General features: G+C 35.2%; 1 protein-coding gene across 4 annotated transcripts in view; it reads left to right on the forward strand.

Annotated features, from left to right (window-relative positions):
- The window catches only part of DLGAP1 (DLG associated protein 1), a 395,614-nt gene that overhangs the window by 132,440 nt on the left and 243,094 nt on the right, over positions 1-20,080 (forward strand). For all 4 annotated transcript variants that reach the window (XM_053984133.1, XM_053984159.1, XM_053984150.1 and 1 more), the window contains 2 exons: positions 3,001-3,129; positions 15,810-15,914. The gene's annotated coding sequence lies outside the window, so the exon portion shown is untranslated. The remainder of the gene's footprint in view (positions 1-3,000; positions 3,130-15,809; positions 15,915-20,080) is intronic.

The following is a 20,080-nucleotide window of genomic DNA, read 5'->3' on the forward strand; positions in this document are numbered from 1 at the left end:
TGCACTTAAGCAGTTTGAAAACAGTAGGTTACCCTAAACTGAGTTTATTTCCATTGATAAATGATAGTATAAGCAAGGCTCTTACATCCTGAGCTTGTGTTTTCTTTGATTGCTTGATTGAATTCCTCTATAATGTTCCATACTTCTTTTTCTTCCACCCTCTCTCACAAAGCCCTTTTTTGAGGGATTGTTTTTAAGGCAGTTATCATCCTATGGCCAGTTCATCCCTCATTATTGCTACTCTTGCCATTTCTAAACAGAGGCAGTAACAGCACAAAGCTTTCTATCTCAGGGACATTATGCATCATTCTCTGCACAAATATGGCCATATTAGACTGTGTATAAACTGGTAAAATAAACAATGGGGGAGAATATTCTATGGAATGGATTCAGATTGAGGTGGTTTTTTGTTTTTGACAAGGAAATATTTGTATATGAGCACAAATGTCATGCATGGGCAGCTGCAGAACTCAAAACAACCTTGCTTTGGGCAATACAAGTACACCTTTGACTCTTTCTGACTTAGTATGCTTCTAGAAATTGTAAACCTTTTCATCCAGCCTCGGTTGGATAACAATTTGAACAAGTTGCTCTGTCAATAAGTAAGTGTTTTTAAAAGGCAAAATAGGGTTACTTTTCAATTGAAAAGATAAAGTGAGATGGAACTTGGGAATCTGGCATTTGAACTATTGATTGTAGTATTCCTCAACAAGAGAAGCAATCAGCATGAGAGCACTTAAAATATCTGATATTGCACTATAGACTAGGACAGGGTAAAAAGGCTTTCGTGATATTTCCCTGGTAACGTTTCCCATTTCTTGCAGCATAAGTGCAGCAAGGGATGAGCTGGTAGATAGGTGTTAATGTTGGTTCAGTTTAGGTCACTTGAATGATATTTTCACAATACACTTGAATGACAATTTCTATGCACCCCATCAGGGTACTGTAACTATAGTTAGAAGGTTAAGAAAGATTCCATCTCTTTTCCTACTGAAAGAATAATAATTTCCCAGAAGCAGAAACCTATAATGAGATATATAATCTAGTTAATTTTCTTTTAAAATACCAAGAAACTGGGGAGGAGGGGTCATGAAATTCCATATTTTCCAAATATTCAAATAGAGCATCTTTCTAACAGTCATCTCAGTTGAAATACAGTGGAACATAAACATTTAATCACATTTTGGTACCTCTGAACACCTTATGAACATTTATCCTTGCGTGTGCCTTTCTGGATTTTTGAAAGTTTGGCATCAAGGCTTTGTGCCCAGATGACTGAGTTGATAAATTGTTTTTACCTCTATCCTGAAAACCATGATCCATTTTGCAAGTAAATTAACATTATGAAGTTCCATACCATCTTCTCTGTTATGGCTGGCCATTTATTACACTACATGGAGCTTTAAAAATCAAAAGGGGATAGTCTTTCTGAAAACTGCCTAACTACTCTTTTGTGTATACTGAAAAAATATCCTGCAAAATAGACTTTGAAGTATTGATTTGTTGTAAGGATACAATTTTTCTTGACTTTTTTGGGTGAAATTTATTTTAATCAGAAATGCACCATTATGCCATTATCTATATCAAAACCTTTTTAACTCTCCAAGGACAGTCCCGTGGTTCTGCAAAACAACATTAAACCAAAATATCTGACACATTTTCCTACCAATCTAATTCAGTCCCAACTGAATTCCATTTCTTATCCATCCCTTCATCCTGCAGTTAAAGTGAGCTCTATTGAGGGAGCTCAGCTGCCTCTGGTATTAAAGCATTTCCTGCTTCGGTAACATTCCCCCTGCTTTAGCTGGATTTTTTTTTTTCCTCATGCACTTATGCTGTGAATCAGGGCTTTGTTCCATTAATGCCTTGCCATCAAAAAAGACTCCTGATACTATTATGGTGCTGCTGTTTAATGCAGGGGTCACTGCAGTATGTGAGAAGTCCAACCAATAATCTTAGACTTACTGTTCCAGGCATTGTACATACATATACATAATATATATACATTTTTAAAAAATCCAAACAACAAACCATTCCCACTGTGGAGGATTGTTAAAAGAAATGCAGTCATTAAATGAATCCTTAAAAAACTGTGATCCAGTCCCCCACCACCAAACCCATCACATACCTCCCTCACATGACAAAAATAAATGTGTATCTTATGAATACATAGACACACCAGCTGGTTCTGTACAGCCCTCTGGATAGTTAAAGGGAGGTGAAATGAATCAGTAATTGTGTTGTAATTAGTACAGCTAGGATTTCTGACCTCCTCTTGCGTGTCTGGTACTCAAAGAAAGTGAGTCATTGGCAAACTAAACTGTGCAATTTATTTGCAGATTGTGAAAACGCAAACAATTTGGGAAAGGCAAAAGAAGGAGAATTATTAATCCTCCTTCACCGCAGAACCCTCTGCTGGTGATAGAAAGCAAACTTCACTTGCATTTGAAGACCTTGCTAACCTGAGGCTAAAGACACTGAGAAAACCAGGACTGTCCTATAGCAATGGACTGTCACATCACTACCCCTATCTATGCAGCCTTGCACAGGCAAAATTGCAGTATAGTTATACCCAAACTTTATGTTTAGAGGCATTGTGAACTTGTGTATATGCATGGAGCTAAATTAAAATACTAAAAGGACAGTTAAAATGGAGTGAAAAGGACTCCTTTACAGCATTCAAATAGCTGTGATCTGGAGTACAGGTTGTGTAGATGCTCTGTAGAATGTAAGACCATGAGGGCCCTGCATATGAAATCAAATTTCAGAGAAACAGTTTTAAATTGGGTGGTTGAAAAGACAAATTGCTAATTTTTTGGTTCTTCAGGAATTTTTTTTAATTATATTGATATTTGAGTTGGGATATTTATAATTTCTTTCATATCTTATGATTACTTTGAAAACTGTTTTAACTTTTGCAATATACTTGTATGCCATAATTAAATGTACTCATATTCTTCTATTCTTCTGATACTTTTTTTTTTTTTTTTTACATCATAGAGAAACACAACCCAGAAGTGAATAGGACATCTGTCTAGATTATTGTAAAGAGGCTACACTTGCTGGTTGTGCTGCTGAGCCACTTATGGCATTGGGAACAGCTCTACAAACACCATCCTCCCTGGTATTGTATATCAGTCTCTTGGGTTTTGAGTAATAATAGCTTCCACTTCAGTATTGCCAATGAAATTGTCAATTACGTCACTTCAGTTCATCTCCCTGTACGGAATGACACATCACTGAATTGGTTTCAGAACAGATAAGAAACCAGTTCAATTTTTTACATACAAAAGCCTTCATTCACCAGGATTTCTGTATTCTAATGTTCAGGATCGCAAGGTACTGTGTGGTTTTCAACAGTTTTCTGCCCATCACGAGTTTAAACTCGTCAACTGTGTATTTTTTGCCTTCAAAGTGGAAGAAAGTATTGGGGGGAAATGTAGCTATAGAAAAAGAAATTTTAATTTGGATAGTGAGAAAATACGAGTCAGGAAAGGTACAGCTTGCATAGATGAGGTAGGTTGACTGTAGGCCAGTAACTACAACCTCATGCGTTACCTTAAGCTGCACCTTCGGGAACTGAAGTAAATCAGCCCTCCTACCATGGCAGCAATTCTATGACTTGATCTTCTTTGACCCTCCTGGTTTCGATGTCTGTTGCAATACAGTACTGGGATACCCCAGAAATTGCTACAAAACATTCTTTCTGATAATTATTCTTGAGGAAAAAAATCTTCCCAGATAAAAACGCTGTTGTTGTAGCGCGACTGGGGATAATGGGGATGTAAGGAAACTTTGGTTATTGTTGCAGTCATCTCTGGTAAATCACACAAGTTAATGTATAATTTTATTTTTGGCTTGGCCAACCTTAACACACCATGCTTATTGATTCTGGGACTCAGTAAAGGTATTGCACAATAGTAATTCTGAGCAATGTGTAGAAGGATCTTGTTTCAGTTCAGTAAGCAGGATATGATATTGATATCTATGTTTCTTCTCCTGATGTGATTGTTTTGAAAGTTTTGGCAGAGGTTGTAATCAGCAGAGCAGTAGATACATGTTAGATTCAGGCCTGGTTTAGAGGTCTGACTGAATTGTTCATCTGGTACTGTAAAACTTCAATTGAAAATCTGCATTTACAGAAAGCCACAAAACATTCAGCCAAGTAACAGGGCTAATTTTGCCATCCTAGAAATGAAAACAAAATCAGGTGAAAGCAAATCATGGTGAAGATATTTGATGAAACTCTATATTACCAAGTTTTTTTTGTAATTGCAATAGCAATTTCTTTATAAAAACAATTTGCAATGAATGCGAATTATGCTCAGTGATGTCATGCTATGATGTTTTGTACAAAGAATGCATTAAAAATCTATAGCTGTGATTCATTCTGGTTGCAAATGCAAAATCAGTCTCACAATTTTATTTCTTCAGGACACTCAGAAAACAGTGCTCGGAAGCTATTTAAAACCCCATCAAGTCATACTTGCTTGGACAGAAAGCCAGTAGTCATTGTAGTTGCATGCCAAATAATGCAACTGAAAGTTTTTTTGTTTTCCTGTTAAAAGTTATTTTTAAATAGCATCTATTGTGTCTACTTCTTAGGAAAACTTACCCATTTTTAGTGCTGACATCACTGAAGTAGTTTGATTGCTTGAGGCCAGAAGTCTAATTGAAAAATGATTAATAAAATTAATCCAGCATTCAGAGTAGTGATTTGAATTTTCATGATAAGCTTGCATTTCTTCAAGTCTTTACACTTGACTCATCACTTTGCTTTTAACTTTTTGATAAGTGGAATGTCAGTGGAGAAGTCTATGTCAGTTTAAATGAATGCTCCTCCCATGTGAAGATTTCTTTGCAAATTACAGGCTGGGATTTATGCATGGACACTCTGACCATGCCTATAATATGCCATACAGAGAAGTTTTGAGTGCCAGCATATTTAAGTGAAAGCTACCATTTAGTGATGGATTCAGCATGGCAGTCAGATGCTAAACACCTAGAGAGACATGGTTTGTGAAGGAAGTCCAGAACACAGAATGTATTTACCAAAAGCATGCAAATCTATACATTTGATGTTTGTATTACCAGTGGTTGCTACAACTGAGAGTAATTCAAGTGCTGGAGAACTTAGATACTGTATTGTTCTGGTATTTTGAGTTCAGTAACCTAGAATGAAAGCATGTCTGAACTGTTCTCTTCTGTAATTTAGCAGACAGAAGCCGATATTACCAAGCAACACTTCAGGCCGCAAAGGAACAAAGTGAATACATTCAGACATTCAGCCAACATTTTATAGAGACAGTGCCAAAGACATTTATTGCTTATTTTCCCAGCGCATTTATTAATCACTTCCTCAAGAGCTTATGTTAAAAAAAACCTCTGAATTACCCATCAATGAATATGCTATTTTATAAATATTCCTGCATTTTAAATACAAGGACTTTAGAGACACAGAGTTAACAAAAAGAGAACTTGAAAAGTGCATAGTAACAAAGTTCCAAATATAAGAAGAATTTTTCTAGTGGGTTAGGGTGGTATGTTTGTAGATTGGGAAAATTAAAATAGAAAATACTCTGTACTTGTTCAGAAAATTTGGTGAAAGGAATTTTTTCATATTGAGAATTGATTTTCAGTCACAGTAGTTTTTTAACTAAAATATGGAAAAAGGCAAGGGCCATCTGAAGAAACAATTTGATTATATTCTGAGGATGGTTTTCCATCCTAAGGTTGTTATTTTCCATTATGCAATGTTTACCAAGTGATCTGTTGAAAATTATGTAGATACACTTAGGATACTGCCAGTTTTGTTACAAAATCTTCATTAGGAATGTGAGTCATGCACCATGTAGCACCCAGCATGTCATTACAAGCTTAAACAATAAAAGTTTTTGTAGCATGTCATGAAGATTCAGCTACTGGGGGTATTTTCTGAAATCTGTGGGACTCCTATGAGATTGACTAGCCCAGAGACAGCAAAAATAAAAAAAGTCTATTCTTGTGAAAACTTATTAACTAATTTTTCCTACATTCCATAAGCATGAAGTTACAACTCTGATTTACATCTCATATTAAGATTCTCCGTTGAAAGTTAATGCTCTCAATGCCTTCCAGAACCATAAAACTCTGATTCCTGGATACTAGGCCATAGTTAATGGTAAACAAGATAAAATCCAGAATAACTAAAAAGATTTCGCCTTGCTTGCCTTAAATTTAGAATTAGATCATAAAGATAACTTCATAAATAATAAACAATTAAAACAATGGTAATTCCCCAAACCAAGAAAAGGAAGACTTGGAAAAATGAGATATAAAAAGACCTAATAATGTTCCAGAGCAAATTAATTGAAAATTACAGGTGAACTCTGATGGACTTTTTGGGCAGTATTAGATGAATTTAACAATGGTACAGCAAGATGGTTTTGACTTCTTTATCTCTTAGTATATGCATCCATCACATTTTTCAGCATTCTCTATATTTAAAGAATGTGAAAAAACCCTTGTATGTTGTGCTATTAAATCATCTCTGCAGACTGTTTTCATATACTGGCAGGCCAAAGAAGATAAATCCATCAAAAAATAAGAAACGGAAATGCATCTCTCCATAAAGTTGCATTAAAATTTTCTTTTCTTCTCATATGGAAAACCTTTGATATTATAGAAACAATAGTATCTAAGAGTGTTAATATTCTTGCTTATGATGATGAATGTTAACTTAATTTTTCATCTTTTGTCCCATTAGTTAGTTTTACCTTTTAATATCTAGTTGTACATTTCAACTATCATTATTACTTGTATAACTTTGAAAGTCATAGCAGAAGTATTTTGAAAGGATTTCCTTTTCATCTGCATAATAGTCAAAGTAACTTTCTTTCTTTCTTGTTAACTATCAGGTGTTTAACTTCTGGCATAAATGATGTTCTTCTACTCATCCATTGTGGGTGTTTTCATAGAACTCAAAACAGATTTATTCTCAGAGCAGCAAATCTCTCTGTCCTTTCTGCATGTTTCATATACTAGATGCTTTTTCCTGCTCTTTTTCCATCACTAGGTACTCTCTTCCATTTGCTTCATCCATTTATGCATGATTTCAGACTTGGAAGAAGTGATAAATGTTGTCTCCTCTTTATCACTCAGCTCTTAAGTTGTTCTGACAGCAGAAACGGCTGTTCCAGTTAGAGCAGGTCCATTAGGTCATCAGAAAGCGTTATCAGGAGCACCTTTTCCACTTCCAGCCTTACTGCACTAAATGCTGTTGCATCAAATGATTCCATTCATTAACTGGTCTAAGGCAGCATCCACCAGAGCTTGTAATAACACACAGAAGTATTCTGTCACAGTGGATGTTGAAATTATTGCCTCTCATTTGCAATTCAATGAAACTGTCATTTTTCCCTTGCAATTCTGCCTCTTTTTGCCATATGTTCTCCTTAATACAGCAGTTGGGCAGCACTTCTAGTATCGCTCATTCACCTCATCTCTTGCTTCTGTTGCTCACTGTGGAGCAGGCTTTCTGCAGCTACAGCCCCCTGATTGCTGCCTATGACTGCTTTTCCCTTTTGTTTTCCCTAATGAAGGAAGTTCACCAGCAACGTAGACTTCACCAGTATGCAGTTCATATTTTTTGTTATATTTGTGCAATTTGCAGCTGTAGTTGAATGTTATATAAATGATTAATTAGCACTTATTACTGTTTTACATTTCCTAAGTACTGCACAAACTAACTAATCAAGCAGTCAATAAATGAATTAAGCAAAAAACAGCGCACAGTTACAGGAGTTGTGTTTTCTCTTTGACATTCTCTTGCATACTGGCATGCTGTGAAATTTATAATAAAAAAAAACTATGTATAAAATTTCTCTTGATTAGATGATATTTTTTTCAATTTCGTTGCAGAAAAATATAATTGAAAAACAGTGCTTGTGTAGTTAGATGTAATAAATCTTATTACATTGTGTGGGTTTTTTTAAAAAGCTCTTTACTTCAACCTATGTTCCTGTTCAAATCACAGCAATATTGGCAGCCAGTGAGAGCAGCAATAGGCCAGCAGGAAACTCCTAATGTACCTAATGGAACTAATGTACCATATTCATGATTCCATAAAATTGTCTTCATATGCCCTGCTTATTAGCACAAAATAAAGAGAAAATATTTGTAGGGTCACCCTGGCAGTGTTTTCTGTTAATTTTTTTTTTTTAATAATTTAAAATACATACAAAGTAAAGATAAACTTTGTACTATGTAACTCTTCATTTGCTTAGATGTGCATCAGGAGCTTACGCTTGCTGTAATTTAAGCCTGGGACATATAAGGTTCTTTTGTACACTTCTGAATCAGCTTTGTTGACAAGTTAGTTTGAACTTGCTTAGGTCTTTTGTACTCTGACAAGACAGAAAAATGCATGGTTTACACTGATAAAAAAAAAAAAAAAAAGGCAATTTCTCTACCAACAAAAGGAATACTTTTCCGTGCAGGACATAATCCCTACTGTGCCTTGACTAACAGAGACAGTTCAGTTTGGTGGGAATTCATGCAGGAGTAAAGTTTTCTCATTTTATCACCCAGTATAGCATGATGGAAAGATAATGAATTTTCTATTGACAGCTTTTTTTTCCACATCAAGTGTAACTAGAGCCTTGTTCAGGAGGTTTGAAGGTTTGAGTTTTAAGTACAGCGAATGGATGATGACTGAACATAAAACATTGTGCACTGTATGTGAAAGCCATTACCTAGCCAGATGTTTTAATCATGGAAACCTTGCAAGGAAAGCCTCTGTCATATTCACACAGTGATGTTTAGCTTTGGCTCCAAAACAAGAGCAGAATGACCTGGACCACATGAAGAAAAAGAGAGAGAGAGAGAGAATTTTTTACCAGGAAATAGTAAAGAGAAATAAATGTCCTTTTCAATATTTTGACAGATGATCTGTTGCACAGATTGATTTGTGGTAATAGAAATTTAGCCTTTATTAAAAGGTATGATTAGATTAGCAAAGTATCCCTCTGTTTGCAGATTCCTAAAGAGCTGTACAAGTAGAGTTCTTGACTATGCAGCACATTTTCAGCCAACTGTGTAATTGAAAGTTTCTTCCTGCAACAGCTGGATGCCATTTTTTAACACGTTCGGTATCAAAAACTGCTCAAATTAGCTATTTAGGCTGGAAGCAGTTTTTCAGTATTTCAAAGCAAAGGGATTTTTGATGATTGCAGGAGTAGTATTTCATGCAATAAAATCATGAGCTTGAATTTAAAATTCACATGTATCTTCTGGAAGATGTACTTTGAAATTGTCTACTTTTGACTGTGTACCAGGAGAAACAATAAACCTTGGGGTTTTTTTATTATCTTCTACTGCCCATCATGTTATTTTGGGGAATAGAGAGATGAAAATTTAGGGTAGTTTAAAAGCACAATAATTCTTGAAGTGCTACTGACATATTTACTGCTATATGTGTTCTCAAAGGGGAATTGAGTAAATGTAAAGGCTGTACGAGAAATATGGACACCAGGGTAATTTGGGAAGGACTGTTATATATTTCAGGAAATGTTACTTGAGGTACGCAGGTTTTTAAACCTATTTTATGTTGCAACCACTTCTATGATGTACAGATACTTTAGTTGTAAATTTCAAGGGATGAATAAGTGTTTGCGAGAAAAATATTGTAGTTGATTTGTTTGTAACATTTCACTTGACTGTGCAGGTGCAATGCAGAGACTTCCATCATATATGTGGTGTGAATAAATATTTCTCTCTGTACATATGTATCAAATGGTAAGGGGAATTGGATTCAAGGGTCTCTATACAGTGCTTCACACTGATTTTTTTTTAATATATATAATAATCACGGTCTAAAATTTCCTTCCTTCCTTCCTTCCTTCCTTCCTTGGGATCTGCTGACTGAATTGTTAATGTGCTAACAAATTGGTATGCATGCACTATCAACCCAGTTTCAACTGCCTTAATAGCATGAGCAATGGAACAAAACACATTAAAAAGTTTTATTAAATTTAGGGGTTTTAACTATTTCTGCTAAAATGCATTCTTGGGGTGGTGGTAGATACAGAAAATTGTGGATATATGATTTTTTTTTTTTTTTAATTTGCCTCTGTTTGTAGTTTTCTGCCTGCTTTAGAGCCAAATTCTTCATGCACATTGCATGAAAAATCCCACAGTGGGGCAATCAGGTGAGGAGCTGTGGAAGCTTCTCCTTATTAAGAAACAGGTTTGAAAATATTAAGGCTTTATATAACTGATTCTTTCAGTTACAATGAAGAGCAAATTAAAACCATTTACTTCCAACTAGAATAGGCTGCAGAACTTCCCGCTGGTGCTGATGCAGGAACATTTCATAGAGAATATTTTATTCCTCCTGTGGATTGATGTTGAGGGAAAGCCTGTGCTTGGGATTTTTCCTTTATCTCATCTGCAGACTTATAACTCAGTATCAAAAGCAATTAATATTTATGAGGTTGGGCTGAGAATAATACAACTGCAGTGAGACAGTGAAATGTCTGCCATTCACACACTGCTGTATAATGGTAAAAATACATATTTAAGTTTGAATTAATTAAATTGTATTTAATCCTTTCTCTGTGAGCTTGTAAACAGCATCTCATATCAATGCTGGTGTACATTGTTGGCAAGTGACATGTGCTGTCAGCATAATTTTCAACACATTTCATTTCTTGCATAGTTCTTATCGCTAACACAGAACTTTAAACTTTTTCTCATTGGTGTGCCAACTGCTAAAATCAGAAGGTTTTTCCAATATGTATTTTTTTGTGCTTTGTATGCAGAAACAATGGAATGCAAATAGTGTTTGTGTAGTGACTTCCCAAGGCAGAGTAATTAAAAATCACTTTGCAGAGCCCTTTAATTGGCATTGATTTTAATCCTTCAGGTTAGCTTATTTTCAGTTTAAAGTGAAGAACCATCAAAAGACTGTGACTCTGTAATTGGTGGCAAATACAATCAGGCTAAAAGTGCTCATCTTCTCAGCCTGCCTTCCTGAGCAGGATGATGGAAGATATGAGCAGCTTATTATTGGCAACCTGGTGCTCCAGTTGTCTTGGGGAAAATAAGTGGTTTGCTCTGAGTATGAACAAAACCTTAATGTGTTATTATTACTGTAGATCGGGAGCTGAGCTGTAGACATTGAAGTATTGCATTAATATTTGCTGTGCTTGGATTAGCTGAATTGGCAATGCATTTAACTAGGGACTTGGGCTTTCTTATTATTTACTTAATTATATTCGTAATTTACTGTGGCTGAGTACTCAGCATGATTTTTAATTGTCTGAGGGAGACTCTTAATTTTACAAATGAGGTTCAATAAATGTGTGTGATATTGCAGTCTTGGCTTTATAGGAAGAAGACTGAGTTTTCTGCTCATTGCTAAGCTTTATGGTATTCCCATTACTACTACACTAGTGTGGTTGTAATTAAATTTTTAGAAGTTCATTTGTGTGTAGTTACTAGGCAATCCTAATTTCTGCAATTATTATTATTTTGCTATCATTTGGGTAGCAAATATATGAGGTTACTAGGTTCCTGCCCAGTGCTTTAAAAGTAAAAAAATTGTTGATGCTAATGGCTTAATATGCACTAAATCATCACCTGAAAGAGGCGTTTTCTGAACATCAGAGGTTGTCTGCCATTTGTCACCTTGGTACTCACCTGAAAGGTTGCAATATATATAAAGCCCCTCTAAGCACACCTTTGTAATGGAACAAATTTGGGTTGTTAATGTAGGTCAGTATCTTGATATTTTGTACAGAAAAATGGAGAGTCATCCACTTTCACTGTGAATATACTTTAATAAAATGTAAGAAGAGATGGAAAAAATAGTGGAAAGAAAACCAAGCAAAAATTTCATCTATTTCCTTTACAGTATGTATTGTTAATTAAAAATTATGCATATGAGCAGAACCTCAGGAGTGTAAAGAAGCATCTTGTAGAAGAGAAATCAAATGGTTTAGTAAGTAATAAAACACTTGAAGACGTGCCCTTCATTTCCTCATTGAAATTTCTTTTAATGATAATGGTCACACTGTGATTTGGTGTTCTGCACAGGAATGGTACAGATGTGATGAGAGTCTGTTTCTCAGACTCACAGATTCACAGAATAATTTACCTAGTAAGGAATTATAGGCAGTTACCAAGTTGTGGAGGGTCTTGTTCAACTGAGTGTTCAGTATCTCTCATAATGGCTATGTCACAGCTTCCCTAGGCACCTATTCTGGGTTATTCTTTGCTCCTGTTCTTTGCCACACTTTCTTCCAGGTTTCTTTTTAACACAATCTATCTAAAAACACAAAAAAAATTATTTAAATTACCATCAAGCTCAAAAGTATTTTTGTCCCATGCCCCGTTTCACGCATTGGAGATCAAAAGAAAGAATATATGAACATGTCAAACATATTCTCTTAGCCTCCTGATGTCTTGAACTTTGGGTCTTTCTGAGCTGCATGTTTCTAAACATTTCTGGTTACCTAAATCGAGGGACTTTAATTTTCCCACACTTTTCCTTCTCTTGAAGTTATGATTCTATCCCCATAGCTTACTGGCAGGAGTCCCACAGTACAAATGCACTTTGCAGAAAGGGCCACCCCTCTTTGTTTATTTGTTCAACTTTCTTTCTTTTGATGCGTTGTGAAGGTTGACCTAGAGCAGAGGCTAGATGGAGTTAAAGAACAAAGGAGGTATTTATTAAAAGGTCTCAATGGATATACCTTGGATAGCATAAGAGCTCAGTCAGGGCTACACCCAAGATGAACCCAAAATCGTCACAAAATGAACAACCAGTCCTGAGATTTCTCACTTTTATAAGTTTTGGTCCACTAGCATCTTGGAGTTAATTGTCCAATTACAGCTTTAGGTTATGAAGCCCCATCCTTCTTGTTTTTCTCTCTTCAGTCCATGTTGTTTATGCTCTTGGGCCTGAGATTGTCCTTGGTCCCCAGCTAGAGAAGGAACTGTTTTGTCCGCCTACTCTGTGGAGAGAACTTACTATCCCTTAATATGAAGCTCAGAACTACACACTAAAGCAGTACAGAATCTGAAAAATATAAAAGCTAAAATCTGAGGAAAAAAAAAAAAGCTAAAACCTTTTTATGATGTGACTCTTAATCAGTTTGATATAATGTCCTTTTAATGTCCTGTGGTCATTTTCATAATCTTCCATGATTCAATTTTGTCTTTTTATGTAGTGTTACTCTATTCATTTGTACCTCATGCAGAAGTCATTCTGTGCGCTCCATCATCATCTTGCTTTTTTGTGAACTTCTTCTGGTTGTACCTCTCTGATTAAATAAAAAATAAGGAAAGTGGTCAGAGAAGGCTAGCATGCATAGACATGCACAAATAAGAAAGACCAAAACAGATGAAGAATTACAGGAATTTTAAAACTATTAATCCAGCGTTGATTTAGTTTGGGCTGTTGATGTGGATAGTGCCATCTGTTTGTACAGTATCTGAAGCCCACTAGTCCATGGCCATCTCTGAAAACTCTGTTATATATACTTAGATGTTTGCAGAAAATTACTTTCAAATTTTCTATTTTTTACACTTCAAGCAGTAGCTTACAGGGTGCTTAACACTTGTATGTTGCAGGTGATACCTTTACATTCCTGCCTTCGGTGTTTCTGTTATCACTAAATATATCTGACAAGTTAAAATTTATCTTATCCAAGCAAATTCTGTCAGCTAAGAGAAACTCATCTGAGCCCAGTTTCAGCAAGATTCTCAACCAAATCTTCAAGTATGGGAGTTTCAATGGGTTCAGGGAAGTCATCACAACTCAAGGCTCCTCTTAAAGGCATGGAGGATTTGCTCCTTTAGAGATTTATGTTTGTAAGCTCCCTAAAGAGATGTTATAAGAAAAAATCAATCCAGTTTACTTGCTACAATTAAATATACTCATTCAATTTTATACTCTTACGGAAAATCTGAAATGCTTATGATGTATAATATTGATATTATAGGCAAATTAAAGCCTTCCTGAAAAGAGATCCTGTCAACAGGAAATCTGTGCATTTCTGAAATAATTTAAAAGCAGTTTCTAGTTCTGTACCTCTTTCTTGATCCCACTGCCAGTCTGATAGTTTTATCATCTCATTTTCCTAATTTGAACATACTGTTTTCTCCCACTTCTGACAAAAAAAGCCTGCACAACCAACCAAGAAAGACCAACTGTAGAGAAAGAGCTGGAAATTTAGTTCTAGAATTAAGAAGAAATACACTAAAGATAGCTATGTACCTCAAGGGAGAGGCAGACCCTCAAAGCCAGCTCTACAGAAAGTGCTGTCATTGGAGTACTAGTACTAAAAACACTAGAATGTTTCTATCCTGACAGTAATGTCAGAGATTCTGAAGCAGTGTCAAAATTTAGTTTATCTTGGAAACAGGACTCACAATAAATATAAAGAAAGTAGCAAAGAGGAGGCGGCAGCTGTCATCTGTTTGACTGCTTTAGAGGTCAAGGAATTCCCAGGAATAATCACCTCTTGTGTACAGAGGCTATTCCTGTCCTCTTAGTGGTTACTTGAAAGAATTTAAATCCAAAGCTTGATGTGTTACTAAGATGTGCATCCCGCTTCCAAAGGAATTAATTTATGGAAGTTTTTTAGCCTGTGGGAAGTGGGACATCAGACTCTGATTGGGTTGGTCTCTTCTAGTTTTATAAGCGTAATTGTAATATTGTAATTTATAAGCATAATTGTAATATTTCCAGGTTATTTTTACTCTGAAAATTTTTACTTGCTTTTTCTGACAACTAGCCCCCAGTAGTTAACTGTGGTGTGGAAAGGTATTTCTTTGAATGAGCATCAAGTGATTAAAATAACTTAAGAACCATCAAACAAGTTATTGTAGTGATAAATCTTCAGTATAGTCCAAGGCTAGTATCAAAGCATCCTTAGCTGTGAATTTATTTTCTTTTAATATGCTTTACAGTAAAATTTTGATTTGAGATATTAACTGCGTTTACAAGACAAAATATTCACACTTATTCTGGCTTCTACTTTCAAATTGTTCACATGAAAAAAGACAGAATAAAATAGGCTAGACCTTTAGGTGATCAGAAACAAAACTTAAATAGTGAGATGACTCATAGAGAACAAATATAGAACACAGAGGAAAGCCATTTATTTTTGTTAGCCTCAGTAAGTAGTACTGGAGAAATAAGAGGGAAAAAACGTTTATAATTTTCCTTACAAGAGAGAGAAAATGGATTGTAAATAAGTATTTTCAGTTTATATCATTTTTAAAAATCATATATTTTAATGTGCAGTGGCTTCCCATTGCAATTTTGTCCGCTACCCATCGAATGCTGGTATGGGAAGCACTGTGTATACAGCTGGGTGGTTCAGGCTTTCTCACCATTCTCCTCTGTTTTTCCAGACACAGGCAGCAGGGTTCCATGGTGTTTTATGTAGAGTGAGAAAAGGTTGTGGAAGGAATTGAGTGGGGGAGAGGTGAGCTTGTAGAGATTTACTGAGGCAATCACCTGTAACCAGTCTTGATATCTTTGGGTAAAAGAACCAACAAACTCTTCATGCATTGTGCAGGGAGAGTAGGAAGGTTGAGATGGCAGCACAAATGCAGCATTTTGCAATCAAAATATTCTTTTTTTGTTGTGAGAAGAAGAGTGTGGAACCATGTGAAGACCTTGCCATGGAGCATTGTTATAAAACATCTCAACATTGCTGTGATCTTTAATGAATACATAGATCCTTGCCATGTTAATAATTTTATCTTGTTTCAGGCTAGTAGTTTTAACTCCTACACTTTGATTGTGTTTCAGAAAGTCAAGCATCAAGTATTGGAACAGACATCTGAATTAAAGAGTGTGCAAAAAATCTCTTACCTCTTTAACTATTGAAACAACTAAAATGGAAAACTGACTAAAAGAGGTGAGTCCTTTCCTCTGATCTTTCTCCTTGATCTCTCTCTGCATTGCTTTTATTCTTTTTCTCCAGATCTGCCTCCTGCAAAGGCAGGGAGCTAAATGACTGCAAACTTTCAACTGCTTTGATGGAAGTGAAGGTAGCTAGAAAATTACACATATGATAACCCATCTATGCATTTAACTAGTTATGCTGGCTGAGGGCTCTGTATTGGGTGTCTTTGAATATTATCATGAATGATTTTCACAAGTCTGATATTAATGTAGAAATGCATATATATAATATAAACTTAATATAAACTTAAATGATGAGTAGAGCCCCATAGAGCTAGATACACCAGAGCTGTGGAGAGAGTGTAGAGAATGTAAGAGGAAGAATTGATTTGGCCTAGAGGAATGTTAACAGAGGGGATAGGGCAGAGGGAAAAATGAAGTACAGAAGACAAGCATGGCAAGGGGTTACAGCATGTTGAAAGCAACATTGAAATGGCCTATAAAAGCTCTGGTAGGGAAAGAACTTCCTTTTCCACAGTTTCCACAGATATTTTTACTTGGGGTTTTTGGTTTTTTTTCTGTTTGTTTTGGTTTGTTTTGGTTTTTTTTTTTTTTACACTAAGAGAGACCTGATAGGACACACTGAAGACAAGCTGACATCTAGCCTCTGGAACAGAAATGGAAGAGCAGTGACATCTGTACATATAGTGAATTACTGGTATTTTCCAATGTTAATCATACTGAGAAAAATTGAAATCAGTTCCATATCCTGTTTCTTTATTACCACATGGCAGACTTAAACATACATGCACTAGAAACAGGGAGAGTTTTTGTTTTTTTTTTAATGGTGGTCATTCTGCCTATGATTTGATACTATTTTAGATGTAACTCTTAGAACTATATTTGACTCACTACAGTTCTGTGACACGCAATTTAATTGTAATGTTAAATTTATATGTTAATCGTATAATTGGTTATGGGTATTTTAGTTTAGTTAGGTATGATGCTGTACTTCAATTTGTAAATTTCCCTGTGTGGGGCATGAGTTTAAGAAATATTTTACATCTTGCATGAAACATTTTACATCATAGGAATATTCTTTGTGCTACTCCAGAGTGATCTTTTTTCATTGTTTTCCATTGGTGCAAAAAATTTCAATGGATACTTCACTTAAAAAATGTAATTTCTTACAATTAGAATGCTATCTAATCATCCAACAGTAAATGCATTTTAAGAGGAGAAAGAAGCAAAGTGTTGAAACATTTCCATAGCCATAAAATGTATCCATCATGATTTATTATATGTGGGATATATATAGATATAGATAGAGATATGATTCTGTATGTTATATATGTAGTATACATATGTATTTATACATTGCAAGTATGTTTTTAGAAGGTACATACACATTACAAAAAGTAGGATTTGGAAGAAGTGTGGATCTTCTGACAATGTGAAATAGATCAGTTCAGCTAACTTTGCCTCATTTCAGCCTTGTGTAGAACTCTGAAACTTTATTGAAAAGGTGACATAATGTTTGCAGTGGTGTGATTTTTCCCAAGCAAAAGTTGGATTTTTACCTTAGGAATTAGTTTTTCACAGTAATACATTTGCTTATCATTTACATATATTTATATGCATTTTCATACACACAAAAAAACCCCACCCTATCCCCTCAGTTTCTGGTATCTTGGGAAAAAGAAAACATTATGTCATTGAAGAAGGTACTTTGATTAATGATACATTTATTAGAAGAACAGAGTCCACTTATTTTACTCAGGAATATATTGACAATATCATTTAAGAGTGACTCGATGGCTCTTGTGGGTCCCTTCCAACTCTGACTATTCTGTGATCCTGTGAATATAACATTACTCTTTTGTTGTGAATTTAGTTCAAGGGAAATACAGACAGAATTTAAAGATGCCATTAAATCAAGACATGTTTATCATCAGGGAGAAGATGACTAGGCTTTGAAAAAGTCAGATAAAGAGAATCTATATGAAATGTGTTAGGGACGTGGATGAAATTGAACTTTAATGAGACCAAACAAAAGGAATATAATTGATCTTGTAAAGTGAGAATATATTGATGTAATTTAAACCTTGAGGTCCTCTTGTCTTAGTGGGAGACAGGATAGCAGATGTTTCGTATGATCTAATTATGCAGAAGTCTCAGGCTCTGCAAAATATTATTCCTGGGGGGGAAAGGACACAGGACAAAGATAATAAATTACCAGTTAAAAGATATGATGATCTTTGATGCAGTACAAAGGAAAGCATAAGGTATTTTACTAATAATCCTGATGTAAAAGTAACAGCTGTAATGAGAAAAATTAGAAAATTGCCTCAGGTAAAATACACTGAGAAGGCACAAAAGCTTGGATGAGGCAAAGGTACTGCAATCAAATATAAAGAAAAAAACCAAATTTCTAGTGCAAATTAAAAAAAAAATTATAATGGCTTGCTTGAGATATTTTGAAGAAAAATTTAGGCAGGACTTATTATTACAGCTTAATAGCAATTCCCTGAGCAGTTATAGGCAGCCTACAAATCAGAGAAAAGAAACTAAATTGACTGTGAGATAGACAAATGATTTGTCTATTAGATAAAAAAAGACATTTCAAATCAAAATTCAAATTTTATATATTTCTACTTCCTTTTCTACTTATGGGAAAACCAAACATCAAAATTATAGATAGGGACAACTCTTTTAAGCATTTTTACATCCAGAACAAGTTGGAAGTCCAGGGAATATCCATAATGTTTTGGGATACTGAATATGATCTGGATACTGAAATCTCCTGGAAAATTATTAGCTTTGAATATATTAGTGACAACAAAAATTTTGTAAGTCTGATAAACCATCAGTGTAGGCATAATGGAAAATGGAGATACAGAACCACAGAATTGCAGAATGGCTTTGGCAGAACAGGACCTTAAAGATCCTTAAGTTCTAGCACCTATTATAAATGTGAAGAAAAGATCAAAAACTGGAGATAGAGGGGTGCTGGGATATATTAGTAAATAATTATTTTTATTTAAAATATTAATTTTTCTATTTCAAAGTATTTAAATAACCAAGTAAACAGGTTGATAAACTCAGATGAACAGTCTCAGGAAAAGAGAGATGAAGCAACTTCAAAACATCATTGCCTGATTCCCAGCCCACATCCCATTACCTTGATAAATATGACATTGGAGAAGATAGGTGAAGAATTGAGGCCAAATTCTTAAGCATCTTGGTCTTTTTTATTTATTCTACCTCTTCCTATTAATCCAATGGAATGCTAAGTGAGCCTTTAATTTTAAAATACCTGCCCTTCTGACTTTCTTTTTCTCGAGTGAAAGTCCCAGCCAAAATAGAGATGTATGTGAGAGCATGACTGCTGAGTGACATCTCTGAGGCAAGGACAGGGTTACAGATAGGTACCATTCTTGTAAGGTCTCTCAGAAGAAGTCATCCCTAGCTCAGGAAATACCAGAATTACTCAACCTTTTTATGCTTTTCTATACTTTTCTTTAGGCATCTACTGCCACTGTGGTTTATGCCAGTGGCTCTATGAGCCTTTGAATTCACTCAGAATGGCTATTTTTGGACGTGCAACTACTGGAAGTGGATGCCTGTAAGAAGCTTTTATGGTTGGACAAAAAGTAATGACACCATTAACTCTGAGAAATGGAATAGCTCTTGTATTGCTGTCATTCTCTTCCAGTAAAAAATTTCAAGCTGAGCACTGTGGGAAATCCAATTTACTCCCATGATATAAAATCATATTCCTGAAATAATTCACCACTTTTAGAAACAAACCAACATGTGGAACTGGCACTGGTTTTTAGGCTGATACAGGGAGAGATGCCTTTCTTTGGTTCACTTTGCACATCATAAGCAGACACAGGCACAATGAAAAATATCTCACCATCTCCTGATGGCCTCATGGAATCAGGGACTGCACATTTATGCTCAGGAAAGGTTATAGGAAGCACATCTGTCCTTATATGGTCTTCCTTTGTATTTTTATACGATTATAAGAAATACATCAAAAACATAATAAAAAATATGATTTAGATAATCCTCTTAGTTCAGGGTTGCAGGGATGGAACTGGCACTGTGCAAAATAAAAATATATATTTGTTCTTACTGGATAGTGGAAGTGTGGCCAAGGTACATTAGTAGCCT

This window comes from Vidua macroura, chromosome 1, assembly GCF_024509145.1.
Source record: "Vidua macroura isolate BioBank_ID:100142 chromosome 1, ASM2450914v1, whole genome shotgun sequence".
NCBI lineage: Eukaryota > Metazoa > Chordata > Aves > Passeriformes > Viduidae > Vidua > Vidua macroura.